We start from the raw sequence: 21,929 nt of genomic DNA, 5'->3' as shown, positions 1-21,929 counted from the left end.
GATCACGACCCTGACGGCTGCTGTATATTTGGAGTTTGCGTGTCTCTCTCCCCATGGTCGCGTGGATTTTTATCCGGGTCCTACGGTTTTTCTCTCCACATTTACAATCAACACGCATTTAGAATATTTGGCTGCTATACATTTCCACATGGTAAGCCACTTCGTTGAGCTATCATTTGTGGCCAGGTCGCTTCTCAAAAAGAGCTATATGGCTAATGGGCCTTACCTTGAAAAATATAAAGTTATAGTTATTATAGTTATATAAATGTAAGTGCAATGTATTATCTAATGCAGAAATATCGGGTGCGATTTCAGGTCAAGGGTCTTTAAAAAAAATTGGTAAATATATCCCAGCCATAACAAACATATGTGTGGTCACGTGGCTTCGAGGTCAGAGTGCTGAACCTGTGCTGCTGAAAGCCTAGGTTCGAATCCAGTTGTCCGCTAACCCGTCATTAAACCTGGTTCTCAAGTATAGCCAGTCGATGACGGCAAACACACACACACACAAAACCACAGTCGTAACAAATGAGCGTTTTCACTCTGCCAAACTTCCTGCTCTGAGAAGTTTTTTTGTTTTGTTTAAACGTACCTGTTTTGTTGTTGTTGTTACTGTTACATAATCAACATTCATCTCATTAGCAGAGGCGCATGGGCAGCGCTTCTCCTCGCGTGTAGAGCCACAAAGGCCACTTACGGGGGGTGGGGTGGGGGTGGGAGGGGGGTGGGAGGGGGGGTGGGAGGGGGGTGGGAGGATGGGTGGGAGGGGTGGTGGGGGTGGGAGGGGGGTGGGAGGGGTGGTGGGGGTAAGGGTGGGGAGGGGGGGTGGTGGAGAGGGGGGGGTAGGAGGGGGGGTGGAGTGGGGGTTGGGAGGGGGGGTGGTGGGGTGGGGGTGGGAGGGGGGGTGGTGGAGAGGGGGGGGGTAGGAGGGGGGGTGGAGTGGGGGTTGGGAGGGGGGGTGGTGGGGTGGGTTGGGAGGGGGGGTGGTGGAGAGGGGGGGGGGTAGGAGGGGGGTGGAGTGGGGGTTGGGAGGGGGGGTGGTGGGGTGGGGGTGGGAGGAGGGGCGGTGGGGAGGGGGGTTGGGAGGGGGTGGTAGTTCGCCAGAGGGCCTGCGATGGGAGACCCTTCCGCGGTCGTTCTCGGACACCACGCGGCTCATATGCTCCGCGGGGCTCCACGTGGATTCGTCATGTCACGTGGCACAATGCCCATAGCACGATTGGAACAAGCTGTGGCTGGGGGTATAGGATGCAAAACAATTTTTTTAATCGAATAATTCTAACAGACAGATCGGTGATCAGAGGGAGGGAGTGAGGAGCAGTACCTTTTGAAAGGCTTTTCAATTTATTTTGAAAAAAAAAGGATCTGTAAGCAATGGTATCACCACTTTCTGCCGGTTACCATGGCTGGGCTTTAATATTGAATTGCAAAAGTTTGTGTATGTGCGTGTCTCGCTCACGCTGAGTGTGTCGAGGAAGTCCTGCCACGCTCGTTTAGGAATCTCAAACTCGCTGGCTTTGAAATGGTCCTGCTGCCGACATCAATCCTCGCGATTTAAAGTTGGAATTTGGTTGCTGTGTTGGGGGCCACCTTCAAACTAAATTCATGATTCTCATTAAAACAACTGCCAGTGGAAAGTAAAACTTGCCTCAGATAGAATGGAGTTCTTTTTGAGCAACAAATGTGCGCATTTTAATATCTGTCAACACCATTGAGATTTTTTGTTTTACTTTTTAGTATCATATCGCTCTTTGAGATTTCAAAAGTAATGAAAGGTACCATTATGTATAATTAATATTATCATTTACATCCCCTTTCATTATTATATTTTGACTCTGATAGTGCACTGTTTTTGAGTTGTACGCCTTTTGGTGTCATCTGGTCCAACACCAATGGAGACTAGGCTCTAAGGAAAGCTGTCTCGGGTGTGGACCAATCAACTTCAAGGACAGTGCATATTATTATCATTATCAGAGTTGTTTATTTTTGTTTGCATTTTTACTACTTGTGTTTTGGCTATTGCAAACATGATGCCTTGTATAAAGGTGTCAGTTTTGTACCAGTTTAAAGGGTAAAAACCTACTACTATATTATATTTTAGTTTACCAAAGGAAGAAGCGTTTGGAGTGTTACATTTTGATTGTTTCAATTGTTCTTCAACATTCCTATGAGTGAGCTGAAACAATACATAGTAGGTGCTTTGTTAAAATGAGAGCATGGGCAGGTGAGATCCTGGACAGGTGAGAGCCTGCACAGGTGAGGGGCCTGCACAGGTGAGAGCCTTGAGCTGCTGCTTGAAGGCAACTGATGGTGCCTGGATGCTGCTATGTGTGTGCAGCAGTGGGAGAGAGAGTTCCAGACGGCCGCGGCCTGCTGCTCAGCCACGACGGTGCGATATTGCAGGCCACCACTTTCCATGTCAGTCATTGAGGTTGTTTAACCAGCATCCATTACACTGATTAGCGCGCGTATTTACATCAGTGTGGGGTGGGGGGGAGGTCACGATCGGTTAAGAAATCACTCCCCACTGATGTTAGCCGCGTGACCGGCAGTCCCACTCAAGTGAACGGGTTCATGGGTTCTTTTTTTTTACAGCTTGTTGTCATTTTAATTATACCGACTTACATACCGGTGAGGAAAAAAAACATTTATAACGCAATTAAAAAATAATGGTCTTTTTTGTAAAAAAAAAAAAAACTAATTATAAACCGCAACTTAAACCACCAAAAATTGCTTTTCGATTCCGAGACGCGTGATCTGACGATACCACTGTTTCATAACCACAAGTTCAAGTTCATTGATTAGGTATAGCCCTGTGAGCCATTCGGCTCTTGAATCGGGTGCCACCGCAACAAACAAAAACATGAACAAAAAACATCTTAAAGTGAATATGTGACTAAGTGCAAACAGAAAATCCAAGAAAAGACAGCAAAATATTGCAGAAAAAAACACCGTACACCAACGCTGTGTGCAAAAATCCCAGTGGGATGCAAGTTAAACAACAACCATAACACAACTTAGATTAAGGCCATTAGTCTAACTCTGTACTTCAACAATCAAACATGGCTAAACCAATACACTTTTCGAAATCACCAAAATAAAGCCATGAAAGCAATGAAACAGCAATCATAGGAACTGTGACGGAATTTTCACAGAGCTTGCACGAGCAAGAGAACGACGCAAGATGTACGACGGCATGTTAATTCGGGACCTCTTGTCACTGACAAGGCCGATGTGTGCTTACTCATTTGTAATGCACACACACACGCACACACACGTGCGCGCACTGTCTCAAGCTCTATGTGCTCAATGCTAAGTGATGATAATACCATTGCGCCTGAGGCTGCATTAATTTGCATACGTCTGTGATTGAGTGATTTTTTTAACGCTGTTTTTGAGTTATGTTTCATCCTGTTTGCGGGTAAGTTCTGGTGTGGGTTTCGTATAATTGATGGGTTGTTGTTGTTGTTTTTGCTCTGGTCAGTTCTCACATTCACACCCTGTAGCGTCCTGTGGTTGTCGCCAATACCAATGGCTTGGGCTGTGATCTATGAATCTGCATGCAACTCTATGGATCTCTATGTAACTATCGATCTCCATGTAACTCTATGGATGTCTATGTAACTATCGATCTCTATGTAACTCTATGGATCTCTATGTAACTATATCAATATCTATGTAACTCTATGGATCTCTATGTAACTCTATCGATATCTATGTAACTCTATGGATCCTTATGTAACTATCGATCTCCATGTAACTCTATGGATCTCTATGTAACTCTATCGATCTCCATGTAACTCTATGGATCTCTATGCAACTCTATAGATCTCCATGTAACTCTATGGACCCTATGTAACTCTATCGATCTCCATGTAACTCTATGGATCTCCATGTAACTCTATCGATCTCCATGTAACTCTATGTATCTCTATGTAACTCTATGGATATCTATGTAACTCTATCGATCTCCATGTAACTCTATCGATATCCATGTAACTCGTTGGATCTCTATGTAACTATATGGATCTCCATGTAACTCTATGGATCTCCATGTAACTCTATGGACCCTATGTAACTCTATCAATCTCCATGTAACTCTATGGATCTCTATGTAACTATCGATAACCGCGGTGTCCTGCCACTGCCACCACTGCCCATTGTCTTGCGACTGTGGTCATCCTCATAACAGATCTCCTTCGCTGAATGGGGCCTTACCAGCTGAAATAATAAAAGTCTATATGGATCTCTATGTAACGCTGCGGCTCTCAATACCAAATATTCTTAGGTTTTTTCGGTAAAGTCACGTAGGTAAAACATTATAATTAATAAAAGTAAAATAAAAAATAAAATAAAAATCACGACGTTTTGGAGGCAACACAAGCTTCCGCCTTCAGGTGGAACCGTCACAGCCCGACAGCTGTATCAAGTAAATGAGGCTGTGACGGTTCCACCTGAAGACGGAAGCTTGTGTTGCCTCCGAAACGTCGTGATTTTTATTTTATTTTACTTTTATTAATTTTAATGTTTTACCTACGTGACTTTACCAAAAAAACCTAAGAATATGAATCCTTGCAGTCACGAAAGCTTCAAATCCCAATACCAACTCTGTGACTCTCTACGTAAATGTATGACTCTCTGTGTAACTCCATGGGTCTCTATGGATCTCTATGCAATTGTATGCAACCGCAATGTCCTGCAACCGTTTCCACTGCCGACAGTTGCTATTGCAACAGAGCTGCTTGGCCCAATGGGTCTTGGCAAGTTGGGTTTGTATTCCCAATCGAATGCCGGTAGAAGAATCCCTTTAGCGCAGTGCACTGCTCCTCTACACTGGCTAAATCAATGGAAGCACCAGGGAAAATCACACGCTTTACCCCAGCACAAGTTATAGATTTGCAAAAGGCACACCTATGTTTGCCATGGCCAGAATATATTTACCAAAGATTTGAAGACCCGTTGACTTGAAATCGAACCTGATACCTCTACATTGTATAGTAAAATAACACTTTGCATGTAAATCGCACCCAAAACCTAACGAAATATGTTAAAGCATGTTTTTGTTTTTATTAGCCTAGGGGACCCCGGAATGGCAGCATGTCCTTGACTGAGGGAGTAGGGATGGCAATCTGCAGACCATGGCAGCCTACAGATCAAAAGTGGATCACAATCCCCTTGGAGGTGGCCACGTGAGTTCGGGGTCAGAACACCAATTCGGCACCAGAGATCCTGGGTTCGAATCTGGGTTTCAACTGAGTTCTCAAGCGCAGCAACTTAACGGTGCTGGGTAAATGCTTAAGTGAATTAAGATTCATGCTGTCGTATCGGGCGCCACGGTAGCGAGATGTTTTATCCCTCACCTGGTATGCAGGAATTCCTGGGCTTGATCCCGACCCTGATCCCTGTATCTTTGGAGTTTGCATGTACTCTGCGTGGTCCAGTGGATTTTTTTTCAGGGTCCTCTGGCTTTTCCTTCCACATTTAAGAAACATGCTTGTTAAGTATTTGGCTGTTATACATTTATACATGATGAGCCACTTTGATGAGCTATCATTTGTGACCAGGTCGTTTTTGAAAAATAGCTACGTAGTTCAGTGGGCCTTACCTGGCCAAAAAAAAAAGTTTGAATCTTGGCAATTCCAAAAGTTTCATGTATTTCTCAGCTTTCTAACAAATTGTGGATGAATAACTCTTTCTTACGCGGTAACTTTTAAAATAACGTACTCACAAAATGCTGGGTAAAAAGCGATCAGCCGCCCGATGACGTTTAGTCGTTTACAATTTGCTAAAATAAACTCGTAGAGTGCAACCGCTTTGACCAACGAAAGAAATGCAATGTAATTGTCCACCCCGAAGCGGGCGCATTGTTTTCAACGTTTTGAGATAATAATTGTAAGATCTTGTTACGCGGTTTATAGTCAGCTTGGTGACACCAGATCCAGGTGTAATACCTGCACAGTACACGTTTCAGACAATGATCCTTCTCTTCATAGCCTGTTAGCAAACTTGATCTGCTTTGAAAAAAGGCCATTGCCCAAAACGTCGTCTATTACAGGGACTCCTCTACTTACGAACATTCGACTTACGAACTTTCAGACGTACGAACAAATCTGTCCATATGTCCAGTTGCCTGTTTGGACCGAGAGTCGTAAGTTCAACCGCCGCACAATAGATGGCGGTGGTGGCATCTACATCTACAGAACGTGAAGAACCAGTGGAATCTACATTTGCAGAACGTGAAGAACCCAGAGGTGGGACAAAGTCATTGTTATGCAAGTCCAAGTCGAGTCGCAAGTCATCAAATTCATGACTCGAGTCTGACTCGAGTCCAAGTCACATGACTCGAGTCCACATCTCATAGGTGGGACAAAGTCATTGTTATGCAAGTCCAAGTCGAGTCGCAAGTCATCAAATTCATGACTCGAGTCTGACTCGAGTCCAAGTCACATGACTCGAGTCCACACCTCTGGAAGAACCAGTGGCATCTACATCTGCAGAACGTGAAGAACCAGTGGCATCTACATATGTAGAACGTGAAGAAGCAGTGGCATCTACATCTACAGAACGTGAAGAACCAGTGGCATCTACATCTGTAGAACGTGAAGAACCAGTGGCATCTACATCTACAGAACGTGAAGAACCAGTGGCATCTACATCTGTAGAACGTGAAGAACCAGTGGCATCTACATCTGCAGAACGTGAAGAACCAGTGGCATCTACATCTGCAGAACGTGAAGAACCAGTGGCATCTACATCTGCAGAACGTGAAGAACCAGTGGTATCTACATCTGCAGTCAATGAAGAACCAGTGGCTTCTACATCTACAGGAGATTATACAACTGTAAAGCCATTTAGTGTACATGCCGTACAACATGTTTGGAATAGACAGGAGTAAAGTTGGGCTTACGAACAAATCGACTTACGAACAGACCTCTGGAACCTAACTCGTTCGTAAGTAGAGGAGTGCCTGTATATCTCTTGTTCGATTCAGGGCCACGATGTTATCCACGCATTTTGCGGGGGGGAGGGGGGGGCCTTGCTGTTTGTGCTGGTGCCGACAGTGGCAATGAAGTTATTTGGAAAAAACCGCAGGTTTCCCCAAATAATGGTGTTTGTTATACGTCGTTCACACTTAAAATTAACAGATAAAATGTCCACTTCTGATTGGGACCATGTAGATAACAGTCTCTTCTGCTATTTCAATGTCAACACATTAACATCATGCTAATCCCTCACATTAACATAGCCACTTCCGTGCCCTCGTCCAGGAGGCCTCTTTCCTATCTTACAGTAACACGCTAATTTCTCACATTAACATCACTAGCCCCGGCCACTTCTTTATGACCCTTGGGCTACACCCATTTCAAACCTTTTTTAAACAGTCTGCCTCAGCAGCAGACCATGCTTTCCCACCTGATGACGGACGCTTGTGTTGCGCCCGAAACGTCGTGTTTCATTTTATTTTATACCTACGTGACTTTGCCGAAAGGACCAAAGAGTGTGGATTCCTGCATTCACGAAAGCTTCAAATCAAAAGACAAATAGTTCACTACTTTAGCCCACCAGTGTGTTGAAGGGTGAATCAACATCATTTACAATTTTGAGTACGCCGTTTTGCTGGTAATTACATCCAGCATCATCGGGCAATTTGCAGAATGGTGAAGCCCTCCACCTGCTCCCGGTCTTAAATAGAGCAGCAGGGTGACGTCATCATTTAACTCAATCAGGTGCAGAGATTTGAAACACATGTTTTACTGTTTGGCCGTGTCGGGTGGTGGAGGGTTACGACACATTCAAAAATAACGCGATCTAACCCAAAAACCTTTATTATGAATAATATTGGTCGCGAAAGCCTACGTGTCAAACTAAGTTGAACGTGTTAAATGTCTGCTCGCAAAAACGCTTTTGTTGCACAAGTGGTGGGCGTTATTAAGATTCATGCGATTGATTTCCCTTTATGTGTACGCTTGCAGGGGTGCGATGGAGCAATTTCGCTTGATGCATTGCAAACATTTGCAACTGCAGTTCAGTGCCGAGAATTTGCCAAAGCCAACGTTTCCATATTCATGAAAACAAACTTTTACACGTTGGTCAATTTGACTGTGTCCTTTAAAACTATTTATGTTCATGAAATATAGTGTTTGACTTTTCGGACCATGACCCTTGTTTTATAGTCAGATTGGTCACAGCAGAGCCAGGTACAGTGCCTGTAGACCAGCGGTCCCCAACCTTTTTGGCACCAGGGACCGGTTTCGTGGAAGACAATTTTTTCATGGACCGGGGGTGGGGGGTGATTCATCATTGGGTCTTTCCCCCTTTTCATAGAAGCTCTTCAGCGACGTTTGTTTTTTACTCATTGTGGCTACTAGGGGCTAGAGCTTGTGGGCTCACCAACACTGTGTCCGAGACAATTGCGCAGTGCGGGAAAGAGGCGCGGATTGAAGTGGTGAATAATGAAACAATGGGGGCAGGTTCTACGCGCGGACTCACCGCTCTCACCTCCTCCTGCTGCTGTGCGGCCCGGTTCCTAACAGACCACGTGACCGGTACCGGTCCGCGGCTCGAGGGTTGTGGACCCCTGCTGTTGACTACACACCTGTACTTTTCGCCTATTATATGTTTTAATTTTAAGGCAGTGTTATTGACGTACGTGTTAAGTTTTTTGTTGTTGTCAAGTGTCCTTGTTTAACAGCAGAGCATTGGTGCAGTGGCACATCTGCTTGTCTGGTCCAGAACCAGCCAGTGGAAATGTGGGTGCTTTCGAGGGAAGATTTGGTGGATCGCATCAGAGATTTGTGAAGCTTGCGCAACCCACAGGGATACCGGATGGCCAGGTGGTGACGGTACCCCACGTGGTGCACACTGAGCACATTGGCGCTATGAAGATGGGCCGAGTTTCACGGCACCCGCAGTGATTCACCACGGCAGCCAGCTTCACGGTGGACGTTAAAGATCCCGTGACGTCATTCGCGAGAGTGGCCCGTTCACTGAGTGCCGGCGTGACGTGTGCAAATTTGGCCACGTACAGAAACATTTGAAGCTTTCGTGACTGCAAGGATTCATATTCTTAGTTTTTTTCGGTAAAGTCACGTAGGTAAAAAATGTAAATTAATAAAAGTAAAATAAAAATAAAATAAAAATCACGACGTTTCGGAGGCAACACACTCTTCCGTGTTCAGGTGGAACCGTCACAGCACGATAGCTGTATCCAGTGATACAGCTTGATATAGCTATCGTGCTGTGACGGCTGTTAAACAAGGACACTTAAACATTACAACCCCAACAAATCGCCCAATTGTGATCGCCCTCCCCCCTCTACCGGGACAACACTTAGCGCGACCCCTCCGAGACTCGGTGAGACGTCGGTGGGTGAACAAACGAGCTGATGAATAGCAAGGCCACGCACGATGCGCTTGGCGTAAACAAATAGGCTCCAAACGCTTCACCGATTGGCCTCCTCTGGCCACGGCAATAAAGCCACGCGACGCACACGCAGCATCTACGTACGCATGCATGTTGGACTTTTTTCACGCCGTGGAAGTAGCCACCCCCGGTGCTCGAAGAGGGTCTAACGGCGCGGGCGATGGAGCCTCCCACGCAGGCGACGCGCCGTTCCCCCATCGCGTGGCGCTCGCGACGATGCACGGCTGCCTCCGACCGAGATGGCACGCGCGACAAAAAAATTAACCCGTAAAAACAAAGCTTTTCACTATAAATCCTTTATATGCGTGGCGGCTAGAGTCCTCTCGTCCTCTGGCTTGAGATGGCTGCCACCTATGGGTCAGATGATTGCCTGCCACCATTAAGCAATTGGTAATTACATATAAAAAAAAATTCCTAAAAAGTGTAACATTTTGGAAAAAAAATTTTCACGAAAATAAATTGTCACGCACAACGATTCTGTTTGCAAAATGTCAGCTCGATTGGATCACGGGAAGTGGGTAAAAAAAACGACCGAAAGATTTGCACGGTCGTAAGCGCGCAAGCAAGCAAGCAAGTGAACTTAATATAAAGGATTTTAAAAAGGGGGGGGGGGGGCACAAAAAAAGCCGCATTATTCACCCTAATTGCGCCTCTGTGGGCGGTGGCCCGAGCGACATGGCAAGCATTTAAAGCGCGCGGTGCATAAATCGGCGTTATAAATGTTTATATATTTTTAAAAAAATAATAGAGAGATGAAGTGGGCAAGACGGGAGGCTTCGCGAGAGAAGCCGTAGCAACCTTACATCGGGGCATCAATTCGATGACAGCCAAATTAGATGGTGCTCCCTGTGTGCCGTGAACGTGAAGGGGGTGAAGCTTGACTGGGAGGATGCGTGTTATGCAGTTCTTCCAGTTGCAAGCTACCAGGGTTTTCGTGGGAAATGTTAAATTATTTATCCCCCCCCCCCACCGCCCCCCATCACCATTGGCTAGGTAATAAAATTTCGATTTAAAGCTTTCGTGACTGCAGGGATTCATCTTCTTGGTTCTTTCGGTAAAGTCACGTAGAAGGGAAGTAATAAAATAATAAAAATAAAACATAATAAAATAATTCTCACGACGTTTCGGCCACAACGCAAGCAGCCGTCCTCAGGTGAAGACCAGGTCTGTCTGTCGGGGAGACAGCGTCTAAATTCAGACGCTGTCTCCCCGACAGACCTGGCCGAAACGTCCTGAGAATTATTTTATTATGTTTTATTTTCATTATTTTATTACTTCCCTTCTAGGTAATAAAACATTCAGTGTCACGGTAACATACTTCGTCTGCAGTGCTTGCGCTCCGACAACATCATCGATAAGTAATGCGTGCCGACAGGGAGCTGGGGAGGACGTTCCCCTGACTTTTATTTCGGTGAAGTCGTTTGAGGACATCGCGCGGTCAGCGTCGGGGGCATTACGGACGGTCAGCGATTGGGAATCTTGAACTTTTCATCCTCCGACGTATTTACGAACTGTGATGTGCTCGAGGTGAAGAAATAATGACCGTGTTCTTCAGAATGCGAGGCTCATTTGTACCCCCTGTATTTGAAAGCAAAAGTTAGAGGTGCGTCTTGTAATCTGGTGGGTGTGTGTGTGTGTGTTGGTGTGTGTCGCCAGGTGCTATGGAGAGCAGTTAGCGCGCTGCGCTATGAACCCGGCGACCCGGGTTCGAATGCCGCTCACGATCAACATCAGGGACGATTATCTGAACCGGTCGTGGGCCTCCGCTAGGTCGACTCAGCCTCAAATGAGTACCTGGTGTGATGTGTAAACATCGCCACTGGGGAAACAAAGGCGGTCGGGCGTGGTGCTGGCCACCCACTCCCTCGTGTACCGTTCCGGCCTTTATAGGTGCTCGCTAACAGCACTTGCTCCTCCAGTCTGTTAAGGCTATTAGGGGGATCTGTGTCTTTCTTTAGTGTGAATATCGCTAGATACGTTTAACTTTGTTGACACCGGGCACACGTTTTGGGGTATGTCTTACTCCTCCGGAGCATCTTCTAATCTTAAGATGTTTTTTGTTCATGTTTTTGTTTTTTGTTTGTTGCGGTTGCACCCGATTCAAGAGCCGAATGGCTCACAGGGCTATACCTAATACATGAACTTGAACTTGAGAATACGGTCACTCCAAAGCTGTTCATGTCATCATGGCGTCGTGTGCGCTGTCCGGTGCGATGACATCACGGGACGTGGGGTCGCGCGCGCTGGGCAGTGCACGTGACGTCACGTCTCCTAGGGTACTTAAGGGATACCCCGTGACGTAAGCGGGGTCACCGTGGGAACGGGGAAAGTAAACAGGGTGAAGAGGGAACCAGGGATAGAGAGAGGGATCGAATAGGGAATCTGGGGAGAAGCCGGTGGTAGCCGTAGAGGTGCTTCTCTCTCCGGTCGGTGGAGTCGGCAGAGTCCACGATCCGACACGAGAGAGAGAGAGAGAACGGAGCTAGCCGGCAGGGACCCGGACTCAGAGTAGGAGCCCTAACCCCTGGGAGTTGTGTACCCTGCTGTGTAATATTGTAACAGCTTTAATAAACCCTGGCGAAAGCCCCTAACTTACCTCCGTCTCCGAGTACGTACGTCAGGAACTACTCAACACTTGTATTGTTCTTCTTCTGGGCCCGCGTGCCGCTGGTGCAGTCACCACCAGACGTGCAGAGTCTACGCTCGCAGCGTCCTCCACGTCTGGCTTCGGAGACTTGTTCCGATCTTTGTCCCCAAGACGCTTGGCGCAGTTGCAAGGGACATGTGCCCCCATCCAATTGCTGAGAATTGTGAGAATTGTTCGTCGACTCACCGGCGAGCCGAGACAATACATAGCAACGCGGCGTGTTAGACGCTTGCGCACGCGGACAATTTAATTTGTTTGGCTACGTCGGGTTGGTGGAGGGGGCCTTGACGACACAACTTTGTTTGGTCCACATCAACACCGCGGGACCTAACCCAAATATCAATCTTGAACTCTAAACGTGTCCACGTTCCCGGCATTTGTGGCGTGCTGGGGCCGCTCGTGCAAAAAGCACGCGGTGACGATCTTCGGTTATTGGCAACAAAGCGGAACGGGCGCTGAGCGGTGTACCTGCCGAGATGCGCTGTGCATGAAAACGGCGGAGGAGATCCATCATACCGGGTGGCATCGTGTGGAAGGAACGCGCCGTCAGTCGCAGCCAAACAAATCTCGTGACGTTCGTTCACAGGTCTTCTATAAACCTCGAGTCAAAATGTCCTCTTCACGACGCAAATTTCGGGACAATGGCTCTTTATCGGAGCTGTCAAACACGCTCGCCGTCACGCGACTGGAATTGAAAGTGAAAAGGAAACATCCCAAATGGCGAGTGCAGTGGCTTGTAAATAACAAACACAAATGGCATGGTTTAAGATATTCAGAGTGTTTTTTTTTAAGACTGATCCATTGCTGTTCAATTTCCAAAATGATGTCTAAAGGTGTCCTATACCGCCTCTATTCTCTGTCAGACGTCATGGCCGAGCTTTCGTATATAGGAGTGAAACAATCCTTTAACGGCGGTTCACCATGACACTGAGATGGAATAAATTAGCTGTCTTCCATTGCTATGGGTTGATGTTAACATGACCCACTAATTCGTTACGTGGCATGAAACCTGGCGTCTGGGACGTGCAAGGTACAATTTTATCACGCGAACTCCGTTCATCCTCGCACCAACTTTTGGCTGGCCAAAAGATGCGCTTTCATATGCGCTTCTGCGGCCGTCTGGAACGCTCTTCCTGCCGACCTCAGGAAGCCACTGGAGCTTATGCACTTTCACATCTAGCCCGACACCTCGTGTCTGTAGAACTGCTGCTTGTGTTTAGTTCGTTGTCCTTCCCCCGCACCTCCGATTCGTGTGGTTGGCGATGATGTCCGGTGCGAAATAAGTTCAACATTCATGCTGAATACATAAAAAAAACACATTGTTAATGTTCTAAAGTGTAGTTAAATTAAAAGCAGCCTTGTCCAGTGAAGAGACGCTATAGCCGAGGGGAAATAAGAGTGCTGTGTAATCCACAGCGGTCTAAATTGCAGGGGGGCGGTTGGGGGGTGAGAACACAACTCGCTTATGCATTGCGGTGTTCAGATCTACTGCTTATTCGACTGTCAGTGTATGTATATCCAATATATAAATATATATAGAGCATCTATTTTAAAACTGCCTCGCGTAAATATGGATTAAAATGGAAATTTACGGGAAAACGCTGGTAAATAAATACAGAGTTAAGTGCTTTTAGCTTTACAGCCTTAAAAGGCAGAATATCACATGTGGGAATTTAAATTAAAAACTGGAGTTTTATACCAAAACAAATTAAACTTTGCTGCACATGGTGACAGTGCCAAGAATATTACATTAAAACTTTTAAAATAATTATAACCTATAAAAAGTGTTTCTGTTAGCAACTCTGTGCTGGCTGGGAAAGCTCACGTGATGAACGCCCGAGTCGGAATACTAAGGCAATAATCTGGTGAGAGTTTTAGCTCATTAAAGAAAGCCACAACTTGAATAACATAAGGGCTTTCTGGGCATATAGGAATTTTAAAACAAACTTCTCGTTGTGACTAAATATATATCAAAGGTCCTACTTCATGGCCGACAATGTCGCCATCATAGAAAACTAATATAATAGGACAGGCCGGAAGACCCGTGAATTTCTAACAAGACACATGAAACGTGTACAAATAGCACTCAGCCTCTGTGCATGAGGCTAAAAAACTCATCAGCAGTTTCTGAAGAAGGGCATTGTCGTCAAAAATACGTTTGAGCACATGTGACCGACTCACCGGCAGTAACAGCGAGACATGGTCCACCACTGCTGCTGCTGTCGGTTGACTCAATTTTATTTTGAATGTGACCCAAAACAAGAGGGTATACGATGCTGCTCTTCAGGAACCCGCTGATGGATGTGTGCCTTCTGCAAGTTGTCTGTGTGTTGTTTGAAACTTGCCGTCCATGTTCTATCCACTGCCGGATGAAGGCCTCATCCGTATCATCATGGCATTTAATTTGCCGTGTCTCACGGCATTCGCCATCATTTTCCATTTCTGAGTCGGTGGCATCAATTGAGCCCATCGTCACTCTGGGGTCAATAAGATGAGTAGCAGTTCTTTGGAAGTCGACAACTTGTCTGTCCATGGTCTGATGGGGAGATTTGATTGCCGTTAGAGAGTGGGCAGCCGCTGAGGATTGCCACAATGCAGATTACAATACTGGAATGTAATTTAACTCGAAAGCCTAACTTGGGCCTCAAAAAATCTCTTTCAGGATCTTCTTGGTTCTTTCGGTAAAGTCACGTAGAAGGGAAATAATAACATAATAAAAAAGAACGTAATAAAATACAATTCTCACGACGTTTCGGCCACAACGCAAGTAGCCGTCCTCAGGTGAAGAACAGAAAGGTGAAGACGGCTGCTTGCGTTGTGGCCGAAACGTCGTGAGAATTGTATTTTATTATCTTTAATTTTTATTATTGTATTATTTCCCTTCTACGTGACTTTACCGAAAGAACCAAGAAGATGAATCCCTGCAGTCACGAAAGCTTTAAATCGAAACTCTTTCTGGATGTTCCTTCACTGCGATGCTTGAGTACCTGGAGAAAATCCATCATGCATACGTGAGGGATAACAACTCAAATCTCCGCACAGATGGATTTAAGAATCCATTGCTCTCCTGCCATCACCTGGCCACAACGATATGAGAGCTCCGCAATGATTTCGCAGATCGGGAACAATTTTGGGGCTTTTGATATGTTCAGTATGGTAACCAGTTAACACTGGCCAACAACAACAAAACATTGTGGCCTGGACTTTTGCAGCTGTTTTAGACTAATTTCAGGGTGCTGATTCCAAATCTGATCTCAAATTTGCTCTATCACATCTCATTTTTATGCTATTGGCATACCCCATTTTCATTGATTTTACCCGAAATTAACTCTGTCACTTATGATTGCAAGTTGTTGCGAGTCAGTGACTGCTTTAGTGTTAAAATATGGTGCTGTATTTTTAGGATAGTGTGCTTATAATATCATTTTATGTAGATATCCACATTTATTTAATATTTTTCTTCTGCAGTTTTTATTGAAAATGCAATATTTGATATCTCAAAAACCTGATGTGATAGACAACAACTGATGGCAGATTTGGAATCAGCGCCCCACACCGTTGGAATACCTTATGCCAGAAAAAGTGTGTTGACCAGTGTAATACATAGCAATAGTAAGACAGATGTGAGAGTGCAGTGGTGCAGAACGTGGTTCGTTTCGAGCGATACACACTTTGTTTCACCCAAGTTCGATTCCTGCCCATGGATGCCATCGGTGGCCAACGTTTTCTGAACCGGTCCTTTTAATGTTTTACCTACGTGACTTTACCGAAAAAACCTAAAAATACGGTCCTGAACCTTCACGAAACCCGCAATGACCAGCATGGTGAAGTATGGTCAAACACACCCCCATAACTAAGACGGCGTGGGGAGGCCTTTATTTAAAGGCGGATTGACGAAGAGATGTAAATTATTATTATTATAAGGAGCTCATCATCAAAGCAGTAATTAAAGTGCAATGCTCATTGTTCGTAGCAGACTGCGGAGCAGCATGTACATACACTCCGGAACAAAATGAAATGAATCACTGCTGCTGGTGTACGTGTGTGGCTATTTCCTTAATTGCTTCGTGTAAATCCGACATACATCTAGTTTGCATAATTAACTTAATTGAAATACAATTTAAAGCCCCACCTAACGAATTTACGCAATTTTCTTTTTTCGCAGTGGACAATCAGCTCCGCGGCACCGTACACCTCGAACGATGTTCAGCCTCTGAGGTTGAAGCCCACAGAGGCAATGTTTATGCACGGTACAGTGAGTAAACGCACACATATACGGTACTCAGTACGATATCAAAGCAACAGTTTCGCCTCGCTTTATGCGGGTTCAGTTTGTGCTGTTTCGCGTATATGCGGCTCGCATACTCAAAAGCATTCATCAATGGCGCTGTGGCCTCAAACATATGTGTTTACGTGCTATGAAGAGGGACCATTGCCCGGAAAACGTCGCCTATTATATATTTTCCTTTCAAAGACGCTGTAGCTTTAAATATATATTTATTTTTTACATGCTATGAAGAAGGGCCGTTTCCCGAAACGTCGCATATTATATTTATATTTTTCTCTTAAGGCCACAGTTGTTATTAACGAGTGTGTTGCGTGTTTGTGCTTGTTATGTGTGCTTGTGCATCACTGTCAACGCAGCAGCATCACCAAATATTTCGTTTAATCTTAATCTAGATATAGTTCGTTTCTATAATTTTAATGCTTATAAATATATATTTAGCGGCAGTTATAAATACCAAAATGTAAGACAATAGTACCAACGAAGACAGTCTTTCAGAATCAGATGCTTCTTTCTGTTCTCTATGCGATCAACATGATCAGTCTTCAGATCAATTTTTATAGATCGCAACCGTTGGGTCATTGTGCTTCTGCACGACCCTAAACGGAGCAGCTGCAGCAGTGATCACCCAATGAGTTGTTGAATTAATTGTTATTGGTCATCTAATCAAGCAGTGGTTCTTAACCTGGAGTGCACGCATCCCCTAGGGATGCGAGATGACCTTTCTGGGGGTGCGAGACATGGCAAGATTTTTTGTTTAAGGTAAATCATAAAAACACAAATTAAGCACGCGGCACGCACATACCACTACTTTGTTTCATCAAACCTATGTCTTTAATAACATTATATTTTGTTTTTACGATTGAGAACCAAAGGGGTGCAAGGCTGCAGTAAAGGTTAAGAACCACTGATCTAATGAGTCACCCCGCCAGCGACTTGTCACAATCCTGTGGTCACGAATTTGATTGAAGACAAGGGGGGGGGGGGGGGAGGGAGTGACCCCGCTTGAGGGGTCACTTGAGTGGGCCCCAAATGTCCCTATTGGTCCCCTTCAAGTTGATTCTTCTTAGCTCCATTCACCTGAGAGAAGCTGGCACCAGCGTCTGACTGAAGAATGTTTTTTTTGTACTCTTTGTTTTTTTCGGTAAAGTCACGTAGGTAAAAGATAAAATAAATAACAAATGAAAACAACTAAATTTTGTTGTTTTCATTTTTTTAATTTAAATTTATTTAATTTTATCTTTTAACTACGTGCCTTTACCGAAAAAACAAAGAGTACAAAAAAAACATTCTTCAACTAAATTTAGTTGTTTTCATTTTTAATTAATTTTAATTTATTTTATTTCATCTTTTACCTACGTGACTTTACCTAAAAAACCAAAAAGTACAAAAAAACATTCTTCAACTAAATTTAGTTATTTTCATTTTTAATTTATTTTAATTTATTTTATTTTATCTTTTACCTACGTGACTTTACCGAAAAACCAAAGCGTATGGATGCTTGCAGTCACGAAAACTTCAAATCTAGAATGTTTTTTTGGCCAAATTGTTATCAATATTTATTGCGATCGATTTCTCACCCCCTCCCTGTCTCATTTGTCTAATTATGTTCTCGCCAATAGCTTAAATGTTACATTAGCATATAATTTGCATGGATTGTAATTAATGGATGTTCGGTTACAATTTGATTAATGTGTCACAGGAATACATTTTAATCGATGCCTCATGATATGCCTATAATGTATCTACCCACGAAAGACTCACTTAGCCTCTCAACTCTTTTGCAGGAGGGCTCTGCATCAGAATGTTTTTTTTGTAATTTCTTAAGTCAGTGAGTGTTTAGAATGTTTGAGTGAACTGCACAGATGGATGCACGAATACAGGCAATGTGTTTACCGTCTGGCCACCTCTCTGCCGAGTGGCTTTGGGAGGCTAACACGTCTCTGCGTGATCCACCAACCCTTGCCTCCAAAGGTGCAGGATCACAGGCGTGCCGCCACCACCACACGAGCTTGAAGCAGGTTTCCTGCTCGGATGAAAGCATTGGTGACAGCCCTGAACCAGTGGTAGAAACTCCAAATCACTATGGCAGGGGCTGAGTCATACTGTAGGAAATCCACTGTTTTTGCTTCACTCAATATTGTAGATATTTTATCAACCCCCAGAGGGAAGATGGGCTTTGCCGGCAGAGTCTTCAAAGGCAGTAAGCACACATTTGAGATATCAAGAGTATAGATTTACGTGGATTCAGCACCCTTTCAGACGTCTAGATACAAACATGTGTCAACTTACGTGTCCAGAATGCTCAGTGAACCAAATTTGAACATTTAGTTCGTCTAAAACCGATTGCAAATTTGAAATCTACCGACCTCAAAGCTTCCTGATACAAACTCTCATAGGCCTACGATGATTTAAAAAAAACTGACATTTCAACATTTCATGGAGCCACAAATGTGGGAACCCAAACACCAAACGAACTGGTTTTTGGACTTTTCTAGTGATACTCATATACTCAGCTATACATGTGAAAAACTACGTGGCGAATCGTAGCACCTCTACCGGCTGCTGGAGTGACACCAGCCTTCACATACAACACGTGCTGTATACCAATCGAATGCTTTGTTGCATCTAACACGCGTGATTTGATTGGACGTATCGGGACAATTATGAATCACCATGGAACGATGTGGGAGCATTGTTCTTCCCCTAACACCGTCCGATACAGATTGACAATGCGTATGATTACATTTAAGGCTCGTATACATCTCTCAGAAATATATACGAGATACGCACACATGCTTATCAGAGCATGCAAATATTAGCCTTTCCAATTTCCTCCTAATCAGCATGATATTTAGACCTTCCTGGCTCCAGTTATTTCCATTCAAGTCTCAGCTTAAGTCACTATTGAGAGACAGCTTTGATTTATTTCCGTGACACACATTAAGCTCTGTGTTCTTCAGTTCTGCCAGCCAACAAATGGCCTTTTAGTAACTCGGGAATATAACTACGCTTGGGAAACCCGTAAATGGGAGCGGTGGCGCAGTGATTAGCGACGAACCCAGCTCAGTGTGCTTTCCGTATATCCTAGCCATAATGCCACATCGTGGCAACTTCACAGTCCCAAGCCTACAATATCGGTCATTCCCAGACAGTCTCCATCATTTAAAGATACTCACCAGGCTCGAACCTGCTCAACTTCGAAAATGTGCCAAGCAAAGGGTGATTTGATCATAGCAAAGCAACAACAAAAAGACACACACACACACAAATAAAATCGCTGGAGACCTTTGACGCAACTTTTCTCGGGTGTTTAGAGCGAGCACCTCGCGTGAGACATCGCGTGACCAGAACCCATGAAAGATAATCGCCACGACCGAGAGACGCTCCCCTCGTGAAAGTGTAAATCCCCGAAGCGGCCGGCGATTTAGAACGAGGCTTCCGTCAGTCGCGAGCGCTGTGTCTCTGTGTCGGGCCCGCCGTTGGTTTTGGCGGAAGATGATGCGACGTTTTGCCTGCTCGCAATTGGATGCCCTCCTGAGCGTCGTTCCGCCGGCTTTGACTTCTTTTCCGCCATGGCCACTGAATTCGCCCGTCTCCTCGTGCTAAGCTGAGCCGGGCACGCTCTGCAATTGCGCAATTTTAGGCCTTTCTGGTGCTTCATTATGATGGCTGTTTAGGATTATTATTGTTTTATTGTTGTCGTTTTTATTTGCGCCACTCGATTACATTCCCTGCCGCTATCGACTAGACGATTGGGCATTTTTATTCGGGATATATCCGCAGCGAGCAGCGCAACCACCCTGTCTGTGTTCGAGGACGGTCCGGTGAAACGTCGTCGCTGAATCGCTTCATCGACGGCGCTCTTCCTCCACTGCGAGGGGCAGGCGCATCTTTTGTGTCGAACAACAACAAGAACAATTTCGATTTAAAGCTTTCGTGACTGCAGGGATTCATCTTCTTAGTTCTTTCGGTAAAGTCACGTAGAATGTAAATAATAAAATAATAAAAATAAAACATAATAAAATAATTCTCACGACGTTTCGGCCACAGACCTGTTCTCCACCTGAGGACGGCTACTTGCGTTGTGGCCGAAACGTCGTGAGAATTATTTTATTATGTTTTATTTTTATTATTTTATTATTTACATTCTACGTGACTTTACCGAAAGAACCAAGAAGAAGAAAACAAGAACAATAACAACTAAAGGTCACCTCGCAAAAATCCGCAAACGTTCATGTGTACAGCTGTGAATAAACCCGTTATTGGAACACAGCATTTCACGTGATGGGCTTATTGTGCACTCATTGGTGGCCAAGCTGAGACCATGAATTTGCGTCAATCTGCGAAGCTAGTTTTAATCAGAATAATAAGAAAGAAACTCAACACATTCGTCAATAACAATATATCACCTTCAAAAGGAAAATATATAATAGGGGACGTTTTTCGGGCAATGTCCCCTCTTCATAGCACGTAAATACATATTTTTGAGGCCACAGACATTATTGATGAATGTGTTGAGCACGATACGCTTGTGTTAATTGTGCCTGTGCGCCACTGCCAACGTGGCATCGGTGAAATATTCGTTGAGTTGAATCGTGGCCGGCCGAGAGCCGGATTCAACACCCAACATCCCCGCACCCGGCTCAGTGCTCGAACCGCCTGCGTCACCCAGCCACGTGGTACACTTTCGCCTTCACCCATTCGTATTATGAGGCCGTAATTCTCAAGCCGCTACTTGATTCACAACAGCACCACTGTGGAGCGAATCATCAAAGAATGCATTGTTTAAATGCATGTGCCCATGCAGGCCACCATACATCGATGGGGATTGCGTGCACCGCAGACAACAATAACAGGTGCTGCTTTTTTATTGCGCGCATACCACAGGAGGTACAAGAGCAATGTGCATGTATTATTTACGTTGATTACCATGTGAATGAACCGACCGGCAATGGATACCCATTGTAATTAATATTCATTACTTAATCTCCCCCCCCCGCATCGCTCACAAGTGACGTCATCACATCTATCCCACTAACGAATCAGCACGTTCTGTTCACGTGACAAACCTTACTAATTGACTGTGTCGGGTGGTGGCGGGTTTAACGACTCATTTATATATTTACGCGATTTAACCCAAAACAGCTGTGTTATGGATGATATTGGATAGCGAAAGCCCGCGTGTTAAAGCCTACGTATTCGATGGGTCTTTCGGTAAAGCTACGTAGATAGAAAAATAATACAAATATTACGACGTTTCGATCGCAACACAAACAAAAAGTAATCACCGGCTCCCAGGAGGCCAGACTTCAAGGTGCTTACCTTCAGTTTTGCTTCCCACAAGACGCCCCCGTAACTTCGGAGCGCGTGCCACGAGAGAGGCACGGCGAACCGTGATGAGATTGTGGCTCTAAAAAACGTAATCACGGGGCTGGGTGCCGTGACTCACTGCCGAGTGGGATGGTGGATAATGAGTAGGCATCGAGCAGATGAGAATTATTAGAGCAGGGATACAATAGAGTCATGGTAAATGCAACCTTTGTTTTAAACCTGTTAAAGCCTCAGTGAGTC

The sequence above is a fragment of the Lampetra fluviatilis genome, chromosome 22 (assembly GCF_964198595.1).
Source record: "Lampetra fluviatilis chromosome 22, kcLamFluv1.1, whole genome shotgun sequence".
NCBI classification, from domain to species: Eukaryota; Metazoa; Chordata; class Hyperoartia; order Petromyzontiformes; family Petromyzontidae; genus Lampetra; species Lampetra fluviatilis.
The sequence above is the reverse complement of the archived record's forward strand: the minus strand, read 5'-3'. Positions refer to the sequence as shown.